We start from the raw sequence: 24,599 nt of genomic DNA on the forward strand, positions 1-24,599 counted from the left end.
TTTGAATCCAAGTGCCTGTTGGACACAGCAGTTTTTTAGACCTTTGAATCAAAAAAAAGATATGTTTATCTTTATTGTATTTAACCAGTTATATTTATCATTATTAGATTTGTTCAACAGTCCAGCTTTTAAAGATACTTTTTTAGGAACTAATCCTTTCATTCAGCATATTAGTTATTCCTCTGAGAATCTGATTAGCATGTCACCTGACTATATTCAAGTCATTTATAAAAATGTTAAAGAGGAAAGGACTAAAGACATAGGCAACTAGATGGTGTAGTGTAAGGAACATAAGACTTGAGAGGGAAAAGAACTGACTCTGCTTTGAACTTTAGTCATCTATATGACCCTGAGCAAATCTTTTAGCCTCTTTGAATCTCAATTTTCTTACCTGTAAAATCAGCAATTTCCAATTAGTGTTTAAAATCCAAATCTTTGATTCTTTAGTACTATGTTCCTACTTCCAAGTTGACATGTAAACTCCTTAAAGGCAGGGATGATGTTTGTCCCCTATTTTTTATGTCAGATACTTAGCACAATGTTTGTTGGCTTACTGTCAATGAATACCTTTTGAATCCAGCCGCTTTTCAAATCTGAGTCCATCTCACTGTATTATTATTATTATTTAATACATTTCTTCATCTTTTCATAAGAGTAGGGTAAAAGAATCTATAGTATGCTCTGCTAAAATCAATTAATTAGTCAATTAGCAAGTATTTATTAAATTCTTACTTTGATCCAGAAACTGTTCCAAGTGCTGCAAATGGCTAGAAATGCAGAGGGGAATCATTCTAGGCATGACAAACCACTATAAAGGCATAAAGATAGGAGATACAGAATAGCAAGTAGGCCCCCAAGGTGAGGGGACTAAAGTGTGGAAAGATTGTAAAGATAACAAGGGCCAAGTTATGAAGACCTTTAAATTCAATTAAAGGATTTTATTTTGGAGGTAATAGGAAGCTACTGAAGTCTGATGAGTAAGGATTGAAATGGTCAGACATATATTTTAGGAAAATCACTTTAGGTGGGTTGGAGTGGGGAGTAGATTGAGGCAGGGAGATTAGTTAGAAAATTATATAATAGTCCAATTAATAAGGACCTGAACAAAATGACTTTGTAAGAAGGGAACATATATTCAGGATATTGTAAAAATAGAAATTACTGGATTTAGTGACTGATTGTCAGTCACTGATGAATTTCGGAATTAATGCCAGATGAATATGAATAACAATTCTAGGATGGAGTCAAGGTTGCAAACCTGGAAGACTGAGTGGAAAGTGTACCCTCTAGATTAATAGAGAACTGGAAAGTTAGGGAAGGACTTAAGGGAAAGATAGTGGGTTTTATTTTGGCATGTTGAGTTTGAGATACCATGAGATATCTAGTCCAAAATTTCTAGTAGGAAGGAAATTAACTTATCTTAGAAGTTTCCAAACTTTTTTTGATTCATCATGGCTCTAGCAATTTTTTCGTGGTACTTAGATCAAAATAAATATGTAATTATTGAATTTATTAAGTGTTAGGTCCAAATAACTTCATATTTTTAATCTTAACTTAGTAAATGATTGAAAAACATTGCATCCATAATTTGGTAGAAAAATATTGTTTCATTATTTACCATAATTTCATAATTTTTTCTTTTTAATTAAATATTTATTTATTTTTCAACTACATGCAATGGTAGTTTTCAACAATAATTATTTTTGCAAGATTTTCGAGTTTTATCTTTTCTTCCTTCCTCTTCCTCTCTCCTCTCTTCCTGTCAGAAAACAGTCTAATATAAGCTATATATGTATAATCATGATAAATAGAGAATTTTCATAATTTCTTACTAATGGAATATGTATGCCTCTTGGGCACTGCACAATTTCTTAGATCATTGAATCAAATTGGACACTGCTACCTTAATTTAATTTTCCACATTGATTTTTCAGCCTTGTTGAAAATCTTGGTTTTTATCACAGCAACTGTCAAAAATGCATCTTCTTTAAGATGTGACATTACATGCAAGAAAGTTTCAAATGTTACTGGAATAGTTGAAAGTACAAATAAACAAAAACATATCTCAAGCATCAAAAGACAGATAGAGTTGAATGTCTCCAAGTTTTTGTGCACCCTGAGTATACAGTTTGGAAACTGTGGCCATATCTATACTAGTCTCCTGTTCTGTTAGGGGTAACCTGGAATGATCTATTTTTCCATAAAATAAAATATTTTTATTGGCTTTTTTGATTGATAATTCCTTATTTTGAAGTATATTTACTATCTTGTAAGAATATATTAGAGGACTTTATTATATTCATTTTATGTAATATCTATATCTATATATCTATATATATATATCTATATAAATATAGGTTTATTGCAATCAAAGTTAGCCAATTCAATGGGCCATAGTTTGCAGAATCTCAGATCTTGTGATATCATAATTGCTCTGTATACTTGTTAAAAAATCACTGGCAGTTCAGTAGACATGCCTGCCAGTTCTTTTAGCACTCAGGGAGCTTCTTTATAATATAATCCAACCATGCCAGGTAATTGGAACTCAACAGAAAGTAGATGCTCTTTAATAATCTCCCCACTTTTTGTATACATTAATTTACTATTAATTTTTGTTTTGTCCTTTGAGTACAAAGGTCATTCTCCTTGAATATTAAGCAGAAATAAAATAAAAATGAAATAACTCTATCTTTTATTCAGATTATTCCTTGTCACATCTCAATAACCTTCTTGCCCCACCCAATATTCCTTTTAAAAAATTTCAAACATTCTTGATTTTTGTCTTTAGATTTCCTCACCAGTCTTAGATCATTTCAAGGAATTCTGATGCTCTTCTTATAATGTGATAGAAAGTCTTTGTATTCAGACTCTATTACCTCTCTTGGTTTCCATCTTCTGACATATCTTTTATACTCAGAATTTTTTGATGAACTCCATAAGCAGCCACATTAGTCTCTTCAGCTATATTCCTTTGATAGTTGCCCATTTCTCCTGGGTTCACTTCTATAAAATTTGAAACCATAGATATCTATCTATCTTTCCCTTAAATTCTTTGGTATCTGTTCTCTATGAATCTAGAGTAGATAGTATATTATGGATATCCTTTTAACTGTTACAAATTTTAACACATCTCACCCCTGAAATAGATACCATTATTTCCACCTCAGTAGCCAATTTTGTTATGTATTGATGGATCAACTCAACAATTTTCTCAATTGACTATAAATGCCATCATCTGGACAGTGAACTTGAACCCTCTTGAAGGTACAATGCAATGTTGAGGGTCACTAGATTTTCCTGGAGTTTAGAAGCAAAAAAATTAGACAAAATCTCAAGTATGATAAGAGTAAGTTAGAATATCTCATTTTTAAAAAATTCATTGTCCTTCAAAATTGACAAATGTAGAAAAATGTCAATATGTTGACTACTAAAATCATTTTCTAATATTATTCATATTACTTTTGAACTAGTAAACACAACTTTTGAACACATAAAAAAAAACTAGTGGATACTAATGACTTTTTAAAAAAATCATTGACATTAGGGCTTAATGAGGTTTTTCTTATCCCCAGTGTACTTTAGAACCTAAAGAAAGCTTCTTAATTTTCCTTGGGATATTAAACACTTATCACCACTATTCTTCGGCAAAGAATAGAAGGTCTCCTCTGAATTCCACACAATGCTTGCTAGATTCAATGCTTTATATATCTTATTGAACTTGTTACATTCTCTTGTTGAGAACCATATTCATAATAGCAAGTGGGCTCTGTAATGTAGTCAACATAATTCAATGGATCTCACTTTACTGCATGAAGTCAAGATGCAATGAATCCCTCTGCCATCTGCTCCCCTTAATCCTAAATAACCAGATATTGGCTGTTAACTCAAAATATTATCAAAGATGATCAAGCAGAAATCTTCCAAATAGCAAAAGAGGCAATTTTGCCATTATTGAGCATTATAATTAATCACTGTTCTTGTTTTAGTCAGAGATTACTTAAGTCTAGAGTTTTCACTGTCATGTGACTTCATCAGATTTTGTAGGGAATCACACTAAAGTCAATGCATACTCCTTGATTAAATTTCTCGTAACTCTTTGAAAGATAATTCTTCTTTATTGTGAACTGCTTTGTGGATATACTATAAGAGACATTCCAAATAATATTTAATTGAGTTATAATATTTATATTTATTATTGTTCCACACCTATTCCTTTTGATTTATCTTCTTATAAATTCAATTTGTGAAGTGAAACTTATAAATTATTATTTATTTTCATTTCTGCCTTTCAAATTCATGTCAAAATTGTAGTTTTTTCATTACTGAGATTGTAAACAAAATGTCATATTTTACATTATTACATATTCTCATCAAACTATAGATTTTACTAATTTTTTTCTCTCTCTTATGCATATCCAAACTTTGGTCTTTTTTCTTCACTTCTATATCTAAAATACTATGTGCTGCCTTTGGAAATAGTTTAAAACATGATGTGTCAACAAGAATTATATTTGCTTAGATCTAATTGAACTTATAATCAGTAATGTATTGGAAACTGCTCCTACTCAGGATAATCAATTATTAAATATATTATGTTACCATTTACATCTAAGAAACAGGCTAAGTCTATAAATTTAGGGCTTGATTTATTGTTTCCTCGATTGTTTAAGTGCTAGATTGTTTAAGTGCTAGAGAAAATGGTTATAAGGCAGATTAAACTTAAATGTGTGATAGTTCTACTTTAGAGAAATGTTAGCCATTTCCTCTATTCTTCCATCTACATTTAACAGTTGTGCCTAACCTCACAACTTTGTCCTTTCCTCATGCTCTTCAGGTTACTCTAATAAAAATAATCAAGTGCTTGCATGTGTCAAGAACACATTTCTTCACAGTCATAGATTTAAAGAAATTCAACAAAAAGTGTTCAGAATAAATGATAATTTAATTTGGTAATTTAAAATGATTATTTTCTAGTAGATATGTGTACTACTTTCATTTTCTCCTGCTTTCTTTTGAAAGCTGAGCCCTTCACTTTATATTTTCACATATGTTTTAAAGCAGAAGAATCAAACTCAAATAGAAGCAGATATTTATTGGAGTTCATAATGACTTTAATGACTTTAAAAAAACAAAATAACATTACCTATATTGCATTTTATTTGTATTTATTTTATCAAACATTTCTCAATTATATATATTCTGCTTTGACACACACCTCTTTACTATGTTCTTGCAACTATCATTTTAAAAAATATAAAAACTGAAGATGTGATTTTCAGGAAGTATGCTATGATTGTATCACTTTGCATGCTTCCTTCAGGGATTGTGTTATATTTGTGTTTCTTCTAGAGGAAATCAATCTGAGATTTTTTTTTTCTTGTTAGTAATACAGTGAAAGGGCTGGTAGAAAACCTTTTCCTTCTGACTTATTATTGGGGGAGGAAGAGAACCTAGACAGGATGGAATAAAATATCTAAGAGAGAAACAAAGAAAAAAAAGAGTCCAGAGAGTCAACAGTGAATCTAAATTAATATTGAGAAATGGGAATATATAAGATGAGGGAGAGAGGGAGAATTAAATGAATAATTAGCAATATCTAATAAATAATTAGCAATATTTATCTAAACACAAACTGCCTTTAAATAGTTTGTTCTCTAAAATATCTGTAACCCAATATATACAATATGGATTATAAAATGAATTTGAGATCTTAACACAGAGAAATAAATGCAATTTCATAGACATCCCTGACACTTGATTCAGTGATACTCATGAATGAGTATATATAACTTGATCAAAAACAAAATTTTAGCTAGTAGGGTCAGTAGATTAGCAGTGTATGCCAATAAGATATGAACCCAAGGTCAAGCAAGTAAACATTTATTGCCTACTAACAATGCTTCAGGCACTTTCCCAAATATAATCATAAAGACGGTTCCTGCCTTCAAGGATCTTTTAAAGGGGAAGGATCTTCTAAAGGGAAATACAAAGGGGGAGAATTAAGGGTTACCCTCATAGGTGCATAGTAGCAGAATCCATAGAACTAGAAGCCCAGTGTGTAGAGAATGAAGAATGACTGGTATGGGTCTATCCCCAAAATAGAGACTCTAAAAGGAACTTACCAGTGTTTTAAGGGGACTAAAATGAGGGTATCTGAATCAGAAGCACAGTCAGAATTCAAAAACAGAAAAGAAGACCCCACATACACAGAACATTTTTACAGCAACATGTTTGTGTGTATGTGTGTGTGTGTGTGTGTGTGTGTGTGTGTGTGTATGTGAAAGCAAATACTCTTCAACTGGAAAGTGACTGAAGAAAATGTGATTTATGAATATAATAGAATGTTACTAGGCTATAAAAAATGGCTAATCTGAAGAACCTAGAGAACCTTGGGAAGACTTCTATGAGTTGATCAGACTGAAGTAAACATAAACAGCAGAATAATTACAAAATAGTCATAATAATTAAAGTAAATTCTGCAAAGGAGATTTCTGTTGGAGTGGGGGAAGGAGTTTCTGAGAGTTGAGAGCAATGTTTTTGAAAGCAGCATCTATAAAAATATTTTTAAAATAAAATAAGGTAGTTGAATTAGATGACTATTTCAAAAAAATTATATATCTTTGTGTAAATTCATGAGTCTGAGGAAAGATATGCACAAAGGGGAGTGCTTGAGTTTGAATAAAGAAGGGTCCAACCAAGCTGAAATCACCATGGATACTAGTATACTACAGACCATCCAACCAGATGTAGAGAATAGATGATGAGATTTTTGACAGATTGCCAACCTGACACAGAGACAGGGTAGAGTTGTCTTGGGGACTTTAGCTTGCTAGTAGTCTCTGTTGGTGAGTTGGTAGAAGTAAGAATATCTAGTAAAATTTTGAATTGTCTTGCTGATAATTTAATTTTTCATAGGAAGAAAATGTGTTGAGTAATATCATTTTGGATTTGAATAGAACTACAAAAGAAACATTGTTCCAGTCTAACATTCCCTAACTATATAACTATAGGCAAGTAATTTAATCCTCTGAATTTCAGTCTCCTCCTCATCAAAAAGGAAGTAATAATATTTACATTACACATATCACAGAATTTCTGTGAAGGAACTGTAAATTATAAAATGCTCTATAAAAATGAGCTATTTTTATTTTAAAGGATATCTGTAAAAGATGGAAGCCAAGACATGCAACTAAGAACTAATCCAAGCTCAGCATAGAACCAAAAGAATAGTGTCAGGAAGGTTAACACTCAGCATGAAATTGAAGCTTGTGAAAAATGTTAAAGAAAACAGATAGGACATTTTGAAGGGTTACTGTGTTAGAGGAAAAAAGATAAATGAATGATTGCCCCACTGCTTGGGATAGTGTGAGTGATGCTAAGCAGAAGCAATTTCTTTTTTCCTATTGTGGTTATTTAAATGATGGAAAAGCAGACCTGCATGAACTCAGGTATAGCCATAGCCCCTTGTAATTGTCTGTGTGTGTGTGTGTGTGTGTGTGTGTGTGTGTGTGATATTCAAAATACAGTGATGAAGAGAGAAACATAAAAATTTGTACTGAGCGTGGAGAAACAGCTGTAATTATGAAGCAGGGTATTTATTCTGACTTTAAGACTTTTTGAATTTTAATTCTATAATACAACATACTAGCTCTCAATTCCAGCTTTGTGTCATCTTTAAATTTGATAAGCATGTCTACTATACACTAATTCAGGTTGATAAACATGGCAGTATTAAATGTCTCTAAGCCATGTTGACCCATTAGCTGACACTCTGGTTCTTATGTTTCAGTTAACCATGTCCATCTAATTGCACTATCACACAGTCAATAGTTCTACATCTTGTCTACAAAATTGTCAAGAAAGACTTCATCAAATGTCCAATTTTATATTAACTCTAGGGCATATTAAAGGTAAATCTTCTTCTAAATTTGGTATTTATTTTAGACTATCATTAGACCTAAAATATCTCTATAAAATGTTTGTCAAAATGTCTTGGGGTCATGTATTTTTATATATGTATTCATTCATTTTAATTTTGAAAATACTTGTATGAATGAAAATATCCATACAATTATGCTGTATCTCTTCAATCAGACTATAGTATTCTTGACATCAGGGACCATGTTTTTATTATGTTTGTGTTCTTTACTGTACCTAACAAGCTGTTGTTGAATAGTTTTTGATCAATAAATTCTTAACTATTAAATTTTCATATCTCTAGGGCATAAAGTGTGGAGCTTTGGAGCAAGTGACTTGAACTTCTACTGAAATTTAGGAAAAATATTTTATTTATATAATTGGACTGTTATATTGAAATTTAGGGATTTAAAATCAAGAGTTATGATTTATTCTTTGATTCATTCATTATTCAGTACATAATTATAACTCTCCACTTAGGTCTGAATTTTTTTGAGATCACCATATTAATTATCATATTTATCTTATTATGATCTATAACTCAGTTATTCAATTGATCTTCCTTAAGCATAAGTCTGATGATATTGATTTCAATCAGCATCACTGAAGGCAATAGGATAAAATATAATAGACTCAATTTGACTTATAAAACTTTTCATAAACTGGCTCCTTCTTGCCTTTCCAGGTCTTTTACATCTTACCCTTCTTTTATCCTTTTTTTTTTCATGCCCTCCCCCCTGTGATCCAGTGATACTGGTCTTCTTGCTCTTTGTGCACTAGACACTCTGTCTCCTGACTTACCAGTTTTATCGGCTGTCTGTCTCTCATGCTTGAAGCTCTTCCCTTCCTTATCCCTCTATTTCTTGGCTTCTTTAAAATCTCAGTCTCACCTCCATCAAGGATCCTTTCCCAATTCTCTTTAATGTAGGTGTCTTTACTCTGTTGATCATGTCCTATTTATTCTGTATATTTCAATAGACTGAGCTCCTAAGGAACAGAGCCTATAACTTAATTTTCTTTATACTCCCAATGCTCAGCCCAAGGCCTGGCACAGAGTAGGTACTTTATAAATACTAGTTGGTTAAGAAAGAAATTATTGAGCTGCTCTAGGTCACATTCCTATCAATATGATAGTTTGATTGAAGAGATACAACATAATTGTGTGAATATGTTTTCATTCATACAAGTTATTTTCAAAATTTAAATGAATGAATACATATATAAAAATACATGACCCCAAGACATTTTGACAGACATTTTATAGAGACATTTTAGATCTAATTATAGGCTAAAATAAATACCTAATTCAGTATTGATGAAGAATAACAGATGGACTTTCTGATAGACTACATTCTACAACATGTTAAAAGACCTGGAGGAGATGGGATGGGAGATTTATGGGAAGATATTTATAGTATCCATATAAATTGATGAGAGGGCATTCATTAAAGTCTGTACTGTATCCCTATTGCTGAAGTTACAAATCTGAAGGATTATAGAAGTGTTGAAACATAAATAATAAGAGATAGCTCTTTTACTCCTTCCAACATATCAAAACTTTAAATTGGCCTCTCAACATGGGAACAAAATGGCGTTGGAATATTGAAAGAACCATATGAGTTGGTGTGGTGGTATAGCGTAATGGAAACAAGTTTTTTGATATAGAACAAAACAATTGAAAATGAGAAGATAACAATGAATGAATTGAAAACCAACACAGAAAGCAAATAAATCCTAAGTAGTTGCAGAGAAAGGGTATAATATCAAAAGCAGACAGTGCTAATAAATAATAACAGCAATAGATAGCATTTATATAACACTTATAAGCTTTCACAATACTTTACAAATATTACCCCATTTTATCATCACAATAACCCAGGGAGATAGGCACTATTATTATCTTCATTTTACAGAGAAATAGTAAGTAACTTGCCTGAAGTCACACAACTAGCAACTGTCTGAAACTGGTTTTGGACTTAGGTCTTTTGACTTCAGATTCAACATTCTATTTGCTTTGCCATCTAACTATTTCTAATAAATGCTTGTTGATGGGGAAAATATGTCTTGAATCCGTATCTATAAATCACTTCATTTATCTTGGAATACAGTCTGTGTTGAAAATTTTAAAGGAATCATAGGTTCATAGATTTAGAGTTGGAAAGGACCTTAGATATCATTTAATTCAAATTCCTAGGTTTGAATTACAGAAAGGAAACTGATCCTCAGAGATATCTTTCTCCCCAATTCCATCAAGCAGAATTTAAACTATCTACTAAATGAAATACTATGTGGAATACAAAAATGAAAAAATAAAACAAAATGATCTATCCTTAAAGTACTTCCAATTCACTAAGTGATTTTATAAACTAACTTTAAAATAAAAACTAGGAAAACAGGTAAACATACTTGTTACATTACATATATCACAGAATTTCTGTGATAAACATACCAGAAAAGTTTCTATTTTCTTCCAAAAATTCTTATAGCTAGAAAAACTTTCACAGAATATCAGTAATTCTCAAGTTTTAATATAATGATTACATTAATTAATCAGACATATGATTCAATAAATTTATTTATCATTAATATTTGGTTTTTATTAATTGTTGTAAATAAGAAAAAAATCCCCCTGGTTATGATTCCTTTTAAATTTATCTAGGCTATTCCATAATCACAATCTTGAGGTTTTTAAGGTCAACATACAGCTGTTGCAGGGATCCCTATTTTATGGCTTAGTGGCCCTCATTTCTATTGGAGTTTGATCTTGCTATTCAATAGGAATCCTCTCAATTTTTTTTGCAAGGTAATGGGATTAAGTGATTTGCTTAAGATCACACAGCTAGGTAATTATTAAATATCTGAGGTTGGATTTGAACTCAGGTCCTTCAGACTCCAGGGTCGCTGCTCTAGCCACCTAGCTGCCTCTCTCTCAATTTTTTTTCAATATTTTTTCCTTAAAACTTTACTGACTTTCAGGATGAAACTATTCCAATATTTAAGAGTTTTGTGAAAGATTAAAGCAATACTTCTCATAAGATACTCATTTGAAAAGTGTATGCCTGCATAGAATTTTAGAGAATGAGCAGCAGTTAAATTGACCTCTAGCAAATAAATAGATTTTTATGAAGTAATTGATTATAACCTCAAATTTAAACTTTTCTTGACTTAATGCCATCTCCATTTTGATCTTATTTTACTATCATCTTAGATTTCTTACAGTGGCATGCTAAAACAGGAAACATGATTTTTGGCAGATGTAAATGTCAATTCAGGCTTCATTGGTGGTACACACACCATAGTATTATAATTGATTCAACTCTATAATATAGAAAAAAGTTGTAAACATGACTAATAATATCATTAATAATCTAAATTTGTTCTTTATGTCATATTTCTATATTTTAAATATTTTCTTAGGAAACAATATTGAAAACTCACATTTACTTATAATTAGGCTTAATGCAAACCTTTTCTCATTACAGTAGCTGCCCAAATCCCATTTCAACTTAATTTCATTGACTTTGATTTCTAGACCAAAAGCATTAAGCTTGAACTAGTGAAAAATGTATAATATGTGCATTCAATTAAGAAGTAATTAGATACTCAATCACCCTTACAACACACAAGGGATTAGGCAAGGAAGAAGAAAAATGTGATTCATTGTAGTGTATAAAACAGTTTTGTTAATTAGTTTAGTGCTAATTGAGATTGAGAAAGTGTCAAAGCTTCATAACACAGGTTTACCTCAAATGAACCTTAAAAGCACAATTTTAAGTTTCATGATACTTTTGTGCAGAATAAATTGGACTTTGCTAACTAATTTCCATAACAATGATTTCTATAACTTTTTCTCTTTTCTCTTTCTTCTTTCCCCTCATTTTCTCCTTCCCTCCCTTTATCTCTTCTATACTTATTATAATATAATAGGGCAGAGTTTCTAAGCCTTGACCCCTGGGTATCTATAGCTTGGATGTTTCCTCCCTTTGGAATAGTCCCATTATTCACTATCCCTACACTCAATAATCTTGTATCTGTAGTTCCAAACTGTAACAATTCCAGCCCAAAGATTGAATTATTATTTTGGTCACCCCTAAGGTTCTTCATTATAAGATCTACCTTCCTCACCACCCCCTTCCTTCCTCCTGCTGATCTCTGGTTTGATGATAAGGCATGTCATACAACTCCCTCTCTGTTACTGCCAATTTTGTTTCCTTTATATTCACTTCTGTCACTCATCTGATTTTTTGGGGGTACCACAATTTCTAGTTAAGACTCTGCCCTCTTTCTCCTTTCCTCCAAATATTAAACATCCACTACATACAACTATTATGCTGACATTCAAATAAAGGAATATAGAATTCTCTTGGGGTAATAAGACTTAATATACTTTAGAATATTTTTAATGCATAAAAGGAGGATCAAGTACTATTTTAGCATAATAGATGCAAAATGGCAAAGGAGATGAATATTTAAATAAAATATATTTCTTAATAATATCTCAAAGGTCTTGTCTGCTAAAGCAACAGTGGCAGAAATGAGAAAATATTCAGCATTTTTTCCATATTATGAGCAGAGTATCATTTTAAATCAGTAGTGCAAAAAACTGCGTTATATCCATATGTATCCCCAATTCAAATAAGATGATAGTAATAAATGACATATACAGTAGCCTGGTATTTGTGAAAGGTGTTGTAATTTTTCTCTTATTTAAACCTTACAAAAGCTCTGTTGGGTACAGGTATTATTATCCTTATTCCACATCCATCAGTCAATAAACATTTATTAATATATTTTAATTTTATTTATTTTCTTCTGAACATAAGGAAAAGAAACCCAAGCATTTCCTTAATATAGTAGAATAGAAAAAAGATGATTACCCTAGAATTTGTTACCAGTAGACATAAATATATATGGCTATGTATATATGAGTGTGTGTCTAACAAACTATTGTCTACATAATAAGTATTCATATGTCATTTTTAGTTAATTTGGGTATTTATAACAATCAAAATTACCTAGATAATCAAAATTGTTCTGAAAAAAGTATTGCTTATGCTATACAATGTTCTTTTGGTTCTGCTCATTTGCCTTTAATTATTTTGTGTAAGTCTATCCATGCTTTTCTAAGATCATTTTTTTCTGCTCATCATTTCTTTTTTCTTTTTTTTTGCAAGGCAATGGCGTTAAGTGACTTGTCCAAGGTCACACAGCTAAATAAGTGTTAAATGAGGCTGGATTTGAACTCAGGTCCTCCTGACTCCAGGGCCAGTGCTCTATCTACTGTGCCACTGAGCTGCCCTGCTCACCATTTCTTATTGCACAGTTGATCATATATGACACACATGATCACACATAATCATATATCACAGATTTTTCAGTCATTCCTTAATTGATAGGCATCCTCAAAATTTATAGTTCTTTGCCACCACTAAGAGAGCTAAGCATTTATTAATTAAAAAAAGCACATTTAAAGGGTTTCTGTGCATGGGGATACAAAGCAAAGCAAAGCAAGATGAACAAAAAAAGGTCCCTGCTCTAAAGGAACTCACAATCTCCTGAGAGTGATAATCTGGAATCTAGTGTGGAGAACAAATCATACACAGACTAAATAAACAGAGGCAAGGCACTAGCATTAAAGGGAAAGGCTTCTTGTGGAAGGTAAGATTTTTAAGTGTCCCTTGAAGGAAGCCAGGCAGGGTAGGAGGTAGAGATGAGGAGGAGAGAATTCCAGGCATTGATGACAAACAGTAAAAATACCCCAAATTGGAACATTTGAAGGTCTAGTTCAAGAGGCAGCATGGAGGCTAGTGTCACTGTATCACAGAGAATGTATGTTGGGGAAATATTAAAGAATAAGAAAATAGAAAGGTAGAAAGGAGTCAGGTTAGGAAGGGCTTTGAAGGTCAAATGAAGGATTTCATATTTGAGCTCAGGGTCAATAGGTAGCTATCAGTGAAGTTTAATGAATGGTAGAGGAGGAGTAGTGACACTTCTGAGTTTGCAGGAAGATCAGCTTGATGTCTGAGTGGTGAGAGATGGATTGAAATGAAGAGAAATTTGAGTTGGGGAGAGCAGTGAACAACAGACTTCCTCAATAATCCACATATAAATTGATGGCAGTGCATGGCAGTGTCAGATAAGAGTAGGGATAGTGGGGGAAGATGAGCAATATTACAGAGGTAGAACCAACAGGACTTGGCAACAGATTGAATATGGACAGTGAAAGAGAAATGAGGTGTCATGGATGATCCAGGTTGCAAACCCGGGTGATTGGGACAATGACAATACCCTCAACAAATAATAGAGAAGTTAGGTAGAAGGGAGGGTTTAAGGGGAAACATAATGAGTTCCATTTTGAACATTTGAACATCTAGTTGAACATCCAGTTCAAGATGTCTAATAGGCAGTCGGAGGGAAGGTTGAAGGAGAAGTTAGAGTTGGATAAGTAGTCCTGGGAATCATCAGCATTAGAGATGATATTTGAATCTGATGAGATCACCAAGTGAAATAGTATATAGTGAAAAGAGAGAAGACCCAAGACAGAGCCCTGTGGGACACTCTTGGTTAGTTCATTCACTGACTGCCTAAACAGTAGCCTCACACTTACATATAATGAAGACTTTCTGCTAAGAGAATCTGGAAGGAGCTGGATATGGTGAATGCCAAAAAACATGATTAAAGAATAAAATTGATTCTAGCTGTTCTCCCATCCATTGAGAAGGAAAGCAAAATAAGATGTGATATACATGTCTCATCAAGAGCATCAGGGCAGTTAGGTGGTACAATGGATAGAGAGCACAGGGTCTAGAATCAGGAAGTCCTGAATTCTATTTGATCTCAGATACTAACTAGCTGTGTGACCCTGGCAAGACATCTGTCGCACTCAGTTTTCTCATCTGTAAGATGAACTGGAGAGGAAATGGCAAATCACTTTTAGAGCTTTGCTAAGGAAACCCCAAATGGGCTCATGAAAAGTTGGATATGACTGAAAAACAATTAAGAATTAAACAACAAAAATCAAAATTTAACCAATATAAATCAATTGGCAAAAGAAGAAAAAGACAAAATCTTAAAAACCACAGTGTTCAGTAAATATCTTGGTCTACTTGAGAAGTAGAATGTTATGAGAAGTACTAGTTGAGAATATACATTCATTTGCAAAATTTTATGGAGAAGAAAGGTGGAAGATAATGAACAGTATCACCTCAGAATATGATAAGGAATAGTGAGAAGAAAGTCAAGCTTAAAGAAAGCTTAGGGAGATACCCATATTAGCAAAACATTTATAAATGAATTGTAAGAATGAAAGCAAAGAAGAGAAGTTGAAATGACTTGTAAAGACTTTTACCATAGTTTCACCATAATGGATAATAGCTCTGTCTGGACTCTAATATGATCCTGCTGGATGTGTTTTTTGAGGAAATGGAAGTGATTTGGTAGAAAAGCCACTGAATTTTATCAGATATGTTCTTGAAGATGTCTGAGCTGTATATTACATAGCTATATATGGTTGTATATGTGTGCATGTATACACACACACACACACATTTTAGATTACAAATGACATGAGCACTCTGAATTAAATAGAATAAAGTAAAGAGATAAAGCTAGGTTACTTTTGGGAGATCATATTATTCTTTAAATGACCCCTCCCTTCTCCCTGAGATCAAAGCCTATTTTTTTAAATGAATATATCTGTCAAGTGATATCATGTCATCACAAGTCATAGAATATTGCAGTCTCTGAAGAATAGAAACTGAGGACAATAGAGAGGTGCAACATGAGTGTGAGCAGGCTTCAACAAACAACCAAGCAAGGAAGGAGGGAGGTGAAGCAGGATAAAAGATATTGTTCAAAATATATGCTCTAAAAAAAAGAAGATGCTTGATCATACAGCAGTAATGAGGGATAGCCAAGGGCCACGGTTAAACAAGTATCCTCCCACTGTCAAGAGGATTTAATGAAGGAGTCCTGGATAGTGGTTGGACACCAGCTAGGATGTATATGGTGCAGGACCTGAACCCAGGTCTTTTTTGACTTTCAGATCAGAATCTAAATTCAACTTGCCCAAAACATTACTCATTCCTCCCCCAACCCAGCCCTTTTTATGATTTCCTTTTACTATCAAGGGCATCATCATCCATTCCAATAATTTATGTTTATAATCTTGATGTCATCCTCCTCACTCTCACTCCCTCATAACCTGCCAAATCTGATTTCTCCCTCCACAACATCTTCCATACTTTTTTAGGTTTTTGCAAGGCAAATGGGATTAATTGGCTTGCCCAAGGACACACAGCTAGGTAATTATTAAGTGTCTGAGACCAGATTTGAACCCAGGTACTCCTGACTCCAGGGCCAGTGCTTTATCCACTGCGCCACCTAGTCACCCCTATCTTTCATACTTCTTTCAGATTCCTCTAACCCAACCTTTCAAGCCTTTGTCACATCTCACTTTGCCTACTGAAATTTAATCCCTCCACCCCAAGTATCTTCCCCATTTCAATCTATCCTCCACTGAGTTAGAAAATGCTTTTCTTAAAGTACAGACCTGATAACTCTCAACCTAGTTCAATTAATTGTACTTCAGTGGCCCTCTATTGCCCCTAGTATCAAATATAAGTGCCTGTGTTTAGAATTTAGAATTCTTTATAACCTGATTCTTTCCTTCCTCTCTAGCCTTTCCAAATATTATTTCTTTCTGTGTTCCTCATTTGTGTTTAATAAATTCATTTTTGATTGGTATGTTATATTGCTTCATAATTTTATATATATATATATATAATGTGGTATATAGTATATTCCAATAAAATCTATTTATATATGCATATATATATATATATAAGCATATGTATAAATATATGTATATACATATATGGGAATAACAATTTATTCAGAGTGCTAGTCATCCCAGAATTTTTAGGAAGAAATAGTAAAGGTACTGATATTTTTAAATTTGATGATAAAGATGAGCATTTTACTAAAAAGTGGCAATGTAATCCACATTGGAGAGAGAAAGGGATACAAAGTAAGGGATGAGATCTTTTTCATATGACTTTGTTTTTGGACTCTTGCCTTTCAGCTTTTTTACAGAAACATTGGACTTATATTTTTCTTTTTTTGAAAAATGCAATTTTCCTTCCTTAATCTACAAAAGTCTGGAACTGATCCAAATATTTCTTGAAGTTGGGTCAGTTCTGTGACATGTAGAGACAATAGAGAAGTTGGACCAGAGTGTGTACATGTGCTTTTATTTTACTTGGCTACCTCTGACTGTAGCATTTGAGGAAATCCTCCTGTGGAGATTTCATTCACACCCTGCCCCAAGGGACTTGTCTCTAAAGATAATTTGAAGCTCAAAACTACTGAAATAAGCATAACTTTCTTGGATGGTTTAAAAGGCATTTCAGAAACCTGTAGTGACTCAAGATCAGAACCATGAATCCATGATCAGTGTATAATACTAATAATACCATTTTTGGCTATTTAATTTTTTGATTAGATAATGTATTTTTGTATTTAGGAAAAGCCAGATGAATCCATTCACTTCTGAATTCTTAAATTACTGATTAGATGGGTTTACTCTCCATGTAGGATTTTTTTTTGACTGGGAGAAATCTGACAAGAAATGCTACAAATTTACTTAATTTATTCAACAAATATATATTGAATACTTTTCATATATAAGCCACTGTGCCATGTGATAATAGCAAAAATAACTAGCATTTATATAGCTATTTGTTTGCTATATAAAGCTTTGAAAAATATCTTATAAATATTATCTTCACAATAATCCTAGGGGTTGGATGATTTTATTATATTTTTTAGATAAAGAAATTGAGGAAGAGAGAGGGTAAATCATTTGCCCAAGGGTCACACAATTAGAAAGTGAGACTAGATTTGAACTCAGGACTTTGTGACTTTAGACCTAGCATTACATGCACCATCTAACTGCTTGAATATGGGGGGTATAAGCAAATTAAACATATAATGCCATTATTGAAAAACCAATTAAATACACATATCTGTCAACCATGGGTAAGGTGTTATGTTAGGTGTCAGAAACTTGGGTCAACATAACTGTTACACATTGCTGAGAAATTACATTCCAAGTTTGGCTAATGATGGAATGATGATCCAGTCATCTAGTTATCTATCATCTGCAATGAACACAAGTCATATCAGATAATTCAAAGAACCATAACAAACATAATCAGATGGTCCAGAATATGAAGATGGCATCTTTTTTTTTAGTATAGGAGAATTTCTTCCTAGATGAAAGTGCTAACAATATAACCAAATTACCCTACTGAGTATTCTATACTCATATTAATTTGAATTTATTTTGTTATTCAGCACATACTTACTGAGTCTTCAGTATATATATATATATATATATATTCTATATAGAGGGTATTTGTTAAATGTTAAATAGTAACCTTTTTGTTGTTGTTAAGTCATTTTTAGTTTGGTCCTTTTCTTTGCAAACCCATTTGGACTTTTCTTAGCAGAGATACTGGAGTGGTTTGCCATTTCCTTCTTCATCTCATTTTACAAATGAGGAACCTCAGACAAACAGGGTTAAGTGACTTTTCCATAGTCACACTACTAATTGTCTGAGGTCAGATTTCAAATCATTAAGATGAGTCTTTCTGGTCCCAAGTCCAGTTTTTAAAGGTAATGACCCTTAGACCTTACCTAGCTTAGTAACCTTCAGTAGATCAATTACCTAAATATTTCCTCTCTGTTTTTTGTTGTTGTTTGAGTTTTCAGGTTCTATAATTTATCATAGATTTGTTTGACAAATCATTATCTTAAAAGGAAGACTTTATTCCCTCAACAATTTAGAATATTATGTCTTTTTGATCCTTTACAATTTAATGGTGAATATTAAATATCCAACATATCATGCCATTGGAGCACACACATATACACTATATCTGTCAAATATATAGATAGAAAATATACTCTTTTTTGAACCTTAAAGTACCATATGATTAGAAATGAAATCTCAATAATATTTGAACTATGAGATGTTTGTCTTTTATGCGATTTAAACAGATCAAAATTTATCACAGATGCACATGACTAAGGTTTCTCACTGTATGCTAATTATCTTAGCTTTTTCATCTTGTCCATTGAACTTCATTAATGTTTAAAAACTGCAAAAATAGTGAAAAAATTATCCAATTGTTCCTGAATGAAAGATGAATCTCCACCCAAAACTTTATTCTTTCAGAGGTGTATTTAGGCTTTATCTGAATTCAACAAAGTAAATGTTTGAAGTTATCATCTTTCATTCTGAGAACTAATTTAAATTTTCTTAAAGTCAAATTTGATGGGAAAATTATCCTTCACTTATGGTAAAGGACACGAAATTGATGTTTGGAGGCTTCATTTTAAATTCTAACTCCAATTTTTATTAACTGCAATTGTGGATAAATCACTGAATCAGTCTGAACCTCAGTTTCATTATCTTTAAAATGCCAATAACTGTTGTGCTACATATTCCATATATATGTAGTAGTATTAGTTATTCTTACATGATTACCTAGAAATGTATAGAATGATTGAATATTTATCAAGTTCATGGTATATTTATATATGTAGTATTATGCTAGGTACAGGGAAAGATACAAACTCTAGGTAACACAGAATCCTTTCCCACATGGAGGTTACAGTTTAGAGTGGGAATATGACATATGTAAATGGCTATTAGTACAAAATAATACATGAAAAATACATGAGAGCTAAAAGAATTGATGTCTGGTGGGAGGCATATAATAGTTATATGTTTTATATGTTTTGTATATATTGTTCCCACATTATAAATGATGTTATGTACATTTATCTTATATGAGATAGTCTACATAATTAAATTATATGGATAATTGAGGTTTTCCCCTTATAAACATTCAGATTGGAAAAACCTTTTAAAATATGCTGCAGTCACTTACTTTTTAAAACCAACTGTGGCTATTAATTTACATTTTCTAATAAATTTTTATATTTTCAGTTCATTATTATAAATTCAATTACAATTTTCAAAATTATAGTAAAAACCCCAAGGGGCTTTGGAGTGTGGAGGGCCCATGATGCCGATGTCCTCTTTGATACTCTGGATTTCTTTTTGATAATTTTCAGTTTTTTCCCTATCAGACTGATATATGTCACTTCTTTTTTGCTGCCACTGGACTCAACCTTGTGTGGCAATAACTCTCTTTGATCTTCTAGCCCAAAATTAAGTGTTGTGGACTGGGAAACCAGAAAATCAAAATAGTTTGATTCATTCTTTTTTCTAAAATAGAATACCCAGGCTGTGAATAAAGTTTCCAGGGGCTCTTCTGGGACTCATATGCATGCATTTAATGCCAAATAAAGCATAGTAGGAGCTTAATTAATTAATAATGACAAATTAAGCATAATGGAACTTCATTAATGATGATTGATTGACATTTTGGTCATTTGATGAAGACATATATGGCTAAAATCTGTCTATGAGTAAATTCAGTTGTAGGTGGAATAGAATGCTAGATGTTTCAGAGGATGGTTCCAATCACAGTTTGGGGTGGGGTAGTGTAGACCTCAGAACAGCATCTTAATTACTGAATACTGGAGCAGTATTTGTGCTATATGGAAAACGAGGAATGTGAGGATGAAGGAGCAGATATGGTAGCTGTTAGGGAGAGGAAATATACCATCTTCCGAATGCAGAATATATTAGACTTCAGTTAGTTATTTTGTTGATGACTCCCAGACCTATGCATTCACTCTTAGTGTCTTTTCTGGAATTAGGAACTTAAACATCCCTTCCTTCAAACTTGTTTCTTTTCTGAATTTCCCCATTTCTGATGAAGATGCCACCATTTTTATAGTCAATTAGGTTGGCAAAAATCAATATTCTCTTCAACTTATCTTTTACATCACTTTGCATTATTTTCAACCATTTGCTAGCTTCTGTAAATTTTGCCTCTTTTAAAATAATAGCTTTATAAGGACTCCATTTTTTTTTTAGTTTTTGCAAGGCTTTGGGGTTAAGTGACTTGCCCAAGGCCACACAGCTAGGTAATTATTAAGTATCTGAGGCTGGAGTTGAACTCAGGTACTCCTGACTCCAGGGCTGGTGCTCTATCCTCTGTGTCATCTAGCTGCCCCAGGACTCCATTTTCAAGCAACTATTTTCAAATTAGAAGTTTCCATTCCAAACAATACATAATATTCCCCTCTGCACACTCTCTAGTCCTTGCAAAATGTTCTCTTCACTGCTTCTCCCATATATCATTACATCTCCTGTTTCCATGATTTTACAAAGGGTTTTCCCTGTCTACCTTGCCTGGAATGCACTTTCTTTTTTATTTTGACTCTTTAAAATTCCTAGGTTCCTTTAAAACTCATACATTAATTCTGTTCCCATCCTTCTTCTCAGTTGCTAGTGCCTTCTACCTGAAACTCTTTTACTTGAAACTACTTAGCATTTACTATATATCTATATCTATATCTCTCTCTATAAAATATATATTCTATATCTGTAAATTCATAAATGTGATTTCCTACAGTTTAATGTAAATTCTTTGAAGCCAGGGATTTTTCTTTTTTGTCCTTTCCCAAGCATGGATCATCCCAGTGACCTGCATATAATAGATAATTAACAAATGCTTGTTGATTAATTGATGGGTTGATTTTGTCATTGTTAATCTGGAGCCCTTTTGTTCAATTCTCAGTTTCATCAACAGTTTAATCACATCAACAGATAGATGACTTCTGAATAAATGTTCTATGAAAACAAACCAATAAACAATATTACATCTGATTAGTTAGAATAGACTATAGTTAATTTAGTTATATTAATCTATGCACAGAAATCTGAGGTTAGAGATCCTCTTATCTAATTTCCATATTTTCAGGTGAATAAAATAAGGTTAAGAGAATTTAAAGATTTACTGAAGGTCTCATATATAGGATGGAGGTGGTTTGAATCAAGTTCATTTACTCTCAAATCCAATATTCTTTCTACTATAATACATAATTTAATTTTTCTTCAGATTATATTTTATTTTTTTAAAAATGACTATATGGTCCCTTTGAGGGACAATGAAATACATTAATTTAACTCAAAGACTTTTATTTTCTAATCTGAAATGTTTAATCCTTGTATTTTGAGAAAACTTTAATAAGTAGATGTGAAATAGTAAGGCTTTATAATTTTTACTTTTAGTAATGGAATAATGCATTTTAATCAATAATTCATACTGTTATATCTCACACCAACTACAATATATTGTTATTTTCCAGACAACTTTCTCTCAAAAACCAGTAATTGGTTAACTCAAGGCATATATTTATTTCTTATGTTGGCTAGTCAACTTAGGGCCCCAAATACATTCAAATCAGGATAAATGTAAAGTTATCCCAGTAAAGAGTGATTAATCAGGTATTCTAAGACAAGCATAATTCAGAATAATTCCTTTACTCCCCAGTTTGGGTGTTGGTTGATGAGGGTTTCAAGTGCAGAAGTTCTTGAAAACCATCTTTTAAGTCACAGGGAGGTTGTGATTAACAGTAACGAAGTGTAAACATGGATCATTGAAGTGTTAAATGAAATAACAAACGTGAAGTCTTAGGTTTAAATACATAGACAAAGATACAAAATTACCCACACAACCACATACACACATTTATTCAAGTGCAAGATGAAGGAAATGTAACAAAGGAACTGAGGTTTTTTTGGTCAGTAGTATTGATGTATCAGCCAAAAACACCATAACTTTTCAAGGTGGTTGGAGAAATGTACTATCTATAATTATAGAGTTGAAAGACTTGATATTCTGATCTGCTGAAACCACCTGCAATATCATTTTTTAATTTGGGGTATACTATTTAAGAAAGTTTATTTATAGAAAAACTGGGTAAGAATGAACAGGATGGTAAGGGACTTTGAATGTTTTCCATAGGATGATCATTTGAATGAATTCCACTTTATATATACCTGATTTTAAATCCAATGAGAAAATGCCTTCCCCTTAAAGCTTCCCAGGATATGTTCATTATTTCTAATCTCATCACTCAAGCCTTGATTGATGTATCACCACCCTCAGCTTCTTCTCCCTGCTGATTGAATAGCCAGAAGAAGGCAGAAACTAGTTTTTAAGCTTACTCCATTTTGCATCAGCATTTCTGCCTAGTTTCAACTCCATGAAACAAGATACGCTCTTGTGGAAACCCCTGGTATCCCCTACCTTTTTCTTTTCTACATATCTTCTAGACTTTAAGCTTCTTAAGGACAGGAACTATCTTTTTTTCTTTTTTTTAAATTACTAGAGCTTAGCACAATTTTCCACATAAAAATGTTTGCTGGAATGGAACTAGAAATATTGCATCTCTCTCTATATCTTTGAGTATTTGAAACACTATCTGTAAAAGAGAAATTTTTTTTTCTTGGACAAAGAATTAGAAAAATAGGGGAAAACTATAGAGGTAGATTTTTAGCTTTATATAAAGAACAAAGAATAATGGTGAGAACTGTTAGGAAGTAGAATTAACTGGCTTGGGAGGCAGTAAATTACACATCATTGCAAGACTTCAAGTAGAGACTAAATGATCATTTGTTAGTGATGTTGCATGGAGAATTCTATTCAAATCTGGATGGAAATAGATGTTATTGAAATTCCTCCTTATTTAGAGATTCTATGATATAATATTTTTAAACATGTCAGATATGTAAACATAGTATAGATCAATATATGAAAAGATTTTTGTAAGATAGTTTTCATAATGTTGGAGGCAGGACCAAGACCAAAAGATTTGGGTAGCTGTTTTGTATAATGCTGAGAGTTTTAGGAAAAGAATTGGAGCATGTAAAAGAGGAAGGAGAAGCATCTTCCTGCTTACATGGCCAGTAGAGATGAGAGCTGGCAACAGCAGAGCCAGAGGGTGGAAAATGAAGTCCAAGAAGATCCCAGGTTGACTTTGGACCTATGTGATTACTATGAAACTATCCTGAGAGATGGAGATGTTAGCTAGGAGCTGATCTAATAGTAGCAGACGTGAAAGTAAAGGAAAGAGCAGATTCCTGAAGGAAGCATCTGAGTGTTGGGGTATGTACATTGCTCTTAATCAAATTCTTTGTGGTTATCCTTGCTACTGGGCCTGTATCTGTCAAAACTGTGAGTTTTTTGAGAAATATGACTGAACACCTTAGATAGAATGGGGGGAAGGAAAAAGTGGTACTTGGAAAGAAGGATTATAATTTGTGGGTTTGGATGAGTGTTTCTTTTTTGCATACCCTATAATAAATCTACTTTATATTTAAATGCTTATTATTAATCTAATGCTTTTAGAGGAATTGAAGTCGAAAAAAGTTAAGTTCAAATACTTTCAGGGACTTTGCCCTTGGTGGGGATTGAACCCTTCCTGAGATATTATTGAAGAGTCTTTTGTATTAAATAAGGTCCATATGAGTCCAGAGATGCAGATCTGAGCCATGGTTGACAGACATAAAAATTCCAATAAATCATCTTACATGTAAATACATTTCTGTTGGATTGTGTAGGGAAATTAAACCAGTATTAAGGTCTATGCATCAAGTATTTTTTTGAAATTTGTTTCATTTGCTGTCATGAAACTTCTGCTTTTCATTTTTACTGTCTTACTGTTTGGACATAAACAGACTTTCAATCTTACTG

At 32.5% G+C, this 24,599-nt stretch overlaps 1 protein-coding gene across 3 annotated transcripts in view; it reads left to right on the top strand.

The window, feature by feature from the left end:
- LOC141501663 (carbonic anhydrase-related protein) overlaps window positions 1-24,599 on the top strand; it is a 170,296-nt gene that overhangs the window by 119,065 nt on the left and 26,632 nt on the right. The gene's annotated exons all lie outside the window — the stretch shown is intronic.

Source organism: Macrotis lagotis, chromosome X, assembly GCF_037893015.1.
Source record: "Macrotis lagotis isolate mMagLag1 chromosome X, bilby.v1.9.chrom.fasta, whole genome shotgun sequence".
In the NCBI taxonomy this organism is placed as follows: Eukaryota; Metazoa; Chordata; class Mammalia; order Peramelemorphia; family Peramelidae; genus Macrotis; species Macrotis lagotis.